Consider the following 6,298-nt stretch of genomic DNA (forward strand, 5'->3'; position numbering starts at 1 on the left):
TCGCTATGCAAAGAATCTCAAATTATTCTAATTGCTCTGTACCAAAATTCTACAAAAATATTGCAACCCGCTGATGTGGCTGCCTTTAGGCCAATAAAGACTAAGCGGAAGGATGCCGTACTCGAATAGACCAAAAACCCTAACGCCGATAAAAAAGAGGATTTTGTTCCCATTCTTTAAGCTATATTGAACAACATTGACTTGTCTAGAATAGTTAAGAATGGTTTCAGGGCATTAGGTCTATATACATGGAATGCCGACGCAATAGATTATTCTAAGTGCCTAGGAAAGCGTTCATCCAAAGTCAGTGTGAATATCTCAGTTTGTAAGATGAATCCACTTCCATAAGATGATTTTTCTTTGATGGTTGGGGAAGAGCAAAGTGAAAATTTTTAAAGTATTCAACAAAATTTGGGAAAAGGAGAGGAATTCAGAGTTCTATATAGATTGTGGGAGCGCTATCAAATTACAATGCAAATTGATGGAGAATGAGGAAGAAGGAACGGGTGAGAAAGTAATTGTACTTGTACATAACCAGCATAACACAGAATATACGACTACCGATAGATTTCTGTGGAGACTGAGGCAGCATTATCTGAAATTCCTGCTGCGCCACACACAATTGAGAACCCCCTTTTGAATCCTCTATTATAGAGGCCGTAGAGATCATTTCCCCCGTTCACCAACTATTATCTATCACAAAAACAATGTCTAAAGTCTTTCGCCATTGAATCTCATCGTTCACTGGCATTGGAAGAAAAGTCGTACTCACACCTGTCAGTGGAAGGAATTTACCAATGGTATGTGTAACTCCACTGTGGGGCAAAAGAAGGTAGGAATTGAATGCAGTAGTTGCAAGAAGTTGTATCACCTAAATTGAGTCCCAAAAACACACCAAATGCATCTTTCAGATGATACTGTCTTTAATCTATATATTTGTCATGAATGCTATGAGTTTCCTGAGGACAGTACTTCCCAAAGTGATCTATAGATATTTTGAAAAGACAAAACAAATATTAATCTAAATAAATACTAAACATGTAAAGTTTTACTTTTACGGTCCAAAAATAATTTGTTTTGAGCGTAAAATCATTAAAACGCAAAATTTTAGAGTTAAATCATTGGATTTTCATTTTAAGATATTTAACCACCTCTCATTGTTTTAATATACTTACAGGTAAGATAATTATCGATTCAGTAGCTGAAAAAGGCTATATTTCATTATTATATTATAACTTAAAAGAAAATGTGCAAAGCAGTGCATGAAAATCTGGTGTGCCAATAACTGGAATACAGTGTGCCAATAACTGGATAAAGTGTGCCAATAACTGGGATTATGGTACTTTTTAAACAATTATTTTTAGTAAATAGTAGTATGTATAATATAAATCGCTAACATGGGAATACTAAAGCAACATGTCTCTCAGATCTAAGGCAAGTTATAAATAAACTGAAGTTGTGACACAACGGTCACAAGAGTTAATTTTCTTCGTTAAGGTCCTTAAAGTGCCAATAACTGGGTAGTTTACCCTATCTTTAAATTAAGACAGAGGAATGTTGAAAAATCGATAGAAGCTTCAACCAAAACTTAATAAGGGCGACGAGGGTTCAGGAATGGGATACCCTTGAGCTAAAAATACGCATTCATCTCTGCCAAATTAGATTTCCTTTTCATATGAAATTACATCAAGCGTCCCATCCAACATAACAATAACAGCACCCTCGTTAAGCCAACAGTTATGAAATCTCTTTTCCCATGGAATTAAGAAGAGGCAAAGTTGACCAGAGGCATACCCACGCCCATTCACAGGCCTCTTTGACGTTCAGAATTCTTGAATGAAAACATTCCGTTTCGATGAAACTTAATTTCCATAATCAACTTACGCGATTTATCAGTTGCTGACTAAATATAAATTGATACTGCGGAAAATGGAGCATAAGCACTGGGAAAACGTATATTCCAGTGCCTGCCTGAACCGTTTCGTTCGCAAGAAGTTTCATAAAAGCTCACCAAAAGAACAACATCCAAATTTCAAGAAGCCATTTTCGGTGAAGACATTCGACGAGCGGTCCAATGTATATTTTCCCCAGTATAATTACTCTCCCGTGTTCTTATAGCTGAGTTATCACGGAACCACCTTTTTCAACATTGCAATTTTCCTGCAGATTGGTCAAGGAATTAGGTCGAGTCCTTCAACTTGCATCGGATTTCTGTCATTGACGCTTTTTACAAGGTGTTTCGCCTGCATGTGTGGCGAGAAAACTTCCCTGATATGAAATTTTCAAAGTATATTAACCATTTAATTTGCTGTTCCCTTTCATCGTCGTTATAATAAGTCAACAAGACTGGTATGACGAAACTCTCCTTCATGCGATCATTTTTATGGTGACATATTTCATTCACAATCTTTCCAACCTATCCTATGTAACTCATTCAGGATCCTTCCTTTCCAACTGTCCTTCTATGATTGTTTTCATCAGGCCATCATGCCTTGTTGGTGGCCGACAAAGTTGTCCCGTTTTCTCCTTAAGGTTTTTAGAAGAGTTCCCTTTTCTCCCACTCTTATTAGCACTTCCTCATTACTTACTCGGTCGATCCATTTCATCTTCATCATTCGTCGGTAACACCACATTTCAAATACTTTAACTCTAAATACTATTCGGCGCATTAGTGTCCACCTCTTTTCTGATTCCACTTAAACCAATACAGAGCTCGTCAAAAATTAAATAGATTAGGGAAAAAAAGAAAAGCATTTACCGTATAAAACAAAAGCTGGGAAGAATTTATTTAAAGAATATTTCTGCTTTTATTTCCATTGCCGTTGACTGGGATTACTTAATGTTAATTACTGTCACCTTCGCAGAACTTCGCAGTGAACGCAGTTTCAAAAGGAGGATTTCACACCAAGGGCGTGCCCAGGATATAAACTAGAGGGGGCAAGCCATGTTCCTTCAAGTTGTAACACAGAAATGGTTATGAAACCAAAAGCTTCAATGAAACTATAAAATCGCTTTATTGGTTTTTAAAATTATTTGCTCGGAAAAAATAATTTTATTTTAATTACATGTTTTATACTAACATCACTTTTCTTGAATTTAAAGAAAATTTGTTCAAAAATTTTGTTCTGAATTAACTTACTTACTTACTTTTGATTCTAGGGGGCACCTGCTGGGTACGCCCATTGTTCACATGAGTATTCGTCGCTAAATTTAACGCGCCGTAGAAGCACTGCTACACGCGATACAGTCGCGTTATGCGGCGTTGCCGAATCTCCATTTGGAGGCACTCCTAACTGGCTTTGGCGATGGACTGGCGCGGCGGGACATTTTTTCGACAATATTCTATCTCGCAGTTCACTTAAGGCTCCTTTCAAACCAATCAATTTTGGATTCTTGATAAAAATCGGTCGTCCAATTCCAATAGTGAACAATTGGAGGGCATGGGAGCTTGCATACTGAGCGACCACGCACCGTTATCGATAAAAAAAAGTCGGTTGATAATGACAACCAAGCAAATGATTGTTTGACCGGTTATAATCCGGAGTATATGAAAGCAGCGCTCCACCGATAAAATGGAGTAGTTCACACGAGTATCTGTCGCTGAATTCGACGCGCCGTAGAAGCGCTGCTACACACGACACAGTCGGCCGACTTTTTGCCAACCGCCCAAAATCGGTGTGTGCAAGGAGCCTTAGTCCGGAAATTTTCTAGCCCTCGATTAGTAATAACGGCATATGAACTTGCATTTAAAGGGAAGACAGTGCACATATTATTATATCCAATTATATAGGAAAGTAGCCAGGAAATAATTAGGGGGGTTCATTTGGAGGAGGTACACTTCACATCAAATCTCCGAATGTGAACGCCTCTCTCCCATTCATACCAGAATAAATTCATATCATTAAACATTTAAAGTAATAATAAAAGCGACAAAATTCATTGATGAATTTATTCAAACCACTAACGCAAAATCTATTTCAAATAGCCATAATAATCAATCGCCGATATTTTCATGAAAAAGCTAAATAAAAGCATGAAAAATCACAAAAAATATATCCTGGGTCAACATAAATTCGTCAAATCTTGGTGAATTAATTTAGCGCAATACTTTTATTTCGAAATGAAATATGCGTGAAATAAAAAAGCAATAAAATTTTTACGGTGCTTGGTTATCTAGGAGCATAATGTAATTGCTCGAAAGGCCACCACCTTCCAGTAACGTAAACGAGTTTACTCTGCAGAAGTTTTGCGAGTTAATCCTTCTTTTGACAAACTTCTTTCGATAGAGGTCATCCATTCTACGGCATAACCGCAAAACGGGTCTATTCTCCAATACACAGCAAGGTCGAAGGGCTTCCGTCGGCATAGAGGGTCATTCCCGAGGGATAACCAGGTTGAAGAGGTCGCATTGAGTCCTTAAACCGCCAATAGGGCAAGGGGAGCGCAGAGCGAAACCAAATCTTCCGGAAAAGACAAAAACGGAGGATCGATCAGGGTCGAACAAAATGCAATTTTTTAAGGTTTTAGAATCCCGATCCAAGCGATAGAGTAGTCGAAGAAATGTTAGAAAATGGGATGAAGGCTTTCAGCCGATTTCCTCCCGGAGGCACCGCCGGCGACGTGCTTAATATTTGGGAAAAGATGGAGGGTGTAGAGGAAGAGCAGACCTCCGGGTGTATCGCAGGAGAATACTCCCGCAAGGGCATACACCATGGGGGCACCACCCACCTCATGATGAAAATTAAGAAAATACTAAGTACCGTAGTCTGAATTAACCACATAAACCAGGCGCGAGGACATGGCCGCAACATGGATACTCCGTCACATTTTTCTTAATATTTGTATGCTGAAACATAATGATACGTCCTCGTTCAAAATGAGCTAACCCAACATAAATTTGATCATAGCCACCTCTGCTAATATCTATATAAACTTATTTTTAAGCACTGCCAGCCTGAATATGCCCGACTAGCCCGAGTACGGGGTCTAGCCCAACCATGACATTTATGCGGCAGGGACGGATCCAGGATTTTTTCTGGGGGGGGGGGGGGAGGCACAAGGGTCTGAAACGCAAACGATCTTTTCATACTTGATATTACAAACAAGATGGAACAATTACTTTACGAAATGCTCTCTTGATTTCAACATGATAGTTAACAATATGAAATTAAATGATTGAGGCAATGTAATACGCAAAACAAAACGAATGTAATGATAAAAGTATGAAAAATTTTGCCTATTTATTTAATGTGTGGGGGGGCACGTGTCCCCCCTAAATCCGACTATGACATGAGAATTAGTATTTACACGCCGCCCACAGGAGTGATCGAGCTTCTGAATATGAGGAAAGGGATGAAACTCGGAAAGCTTAAATGGTGTTGGTGGGTAAATTATGAAATTTGAAGGGAGGCAGACGCACCCACCTAACAAGTACTGGGAGATAACTGAAAAAATTTGATCGGGCTCAATTACAAATTACAATAACAATGTCAAATTTGTATTTAATTACAATCTAAAATTACTCTGGAAAATTAATAAGTACGATTGCAATTACAATCACTAATTATTTTGCTCATGTGAATGATGCATTTGCAGTCAATATTTTCTCAAAAAAGGGGAACCAGGAGGCATACCAGCATTTTAATCATTATTTAATGCCATGGCAAGAAAAAATACTTAATACGTTTAATTTAGGCACTTAAGGCATAAATAAATATCCTTTCCTATAATTTACAACAATGGATGGGGATTTATACTCAAATGGCACAATGAAAATAAATGAAAAGCACTCAAAATAAGATCAGGAACGCCGACTTACAAAAAATATTGGGGGGGCCCAAACCGGGGATCTTGCCCCGGGAAATTTTGTAAGTAGTGAGTTTTAAGTTTTGAAAGCATTTTAGAAGAGTCATTTGATCAACATTAGAACCCTGATAACTCGAATCTAGATATCTGGACACTCCGAGGAAAATCGACAAGCCTGACACATTTTTTCATCATGCCCACAATGAATTTTTGTGGGGGTCCGGCCCCCTCAAGCACCATGGCGTCGGCGCCAATGAATAAGATGAATATATTTATGGCAAAAGGTTAATTTTTAAATATTTGAATTCACTCCGCAAAACAATTGCATTTGAAATTTTCATCTCATACCATGGGCTATATTTTTGTAATATTATATATAATATTTTTGTTGCTATATTGGATTGCATGACTTACAATGCAACATGATGAATGAATAATATTTAAGAAACTATAAGGATAACGGCATACCCTGACTTCTAAAACTACATAGGAA

The sequence above is a fragment of the Ischnura elegans genome, chromosome 1 (assembly GCF_921293095.1).
Source record: "Ischnura elegans chromosome 1, ioIscEleg1.1, whole genome shotgun sequence".
Lineage (NCBI taxonomy): Eukaryota > Metazoa > Arthropoda > Insecta > Odonata > Coenagrionidae > Ischnura > Ischnura elegans.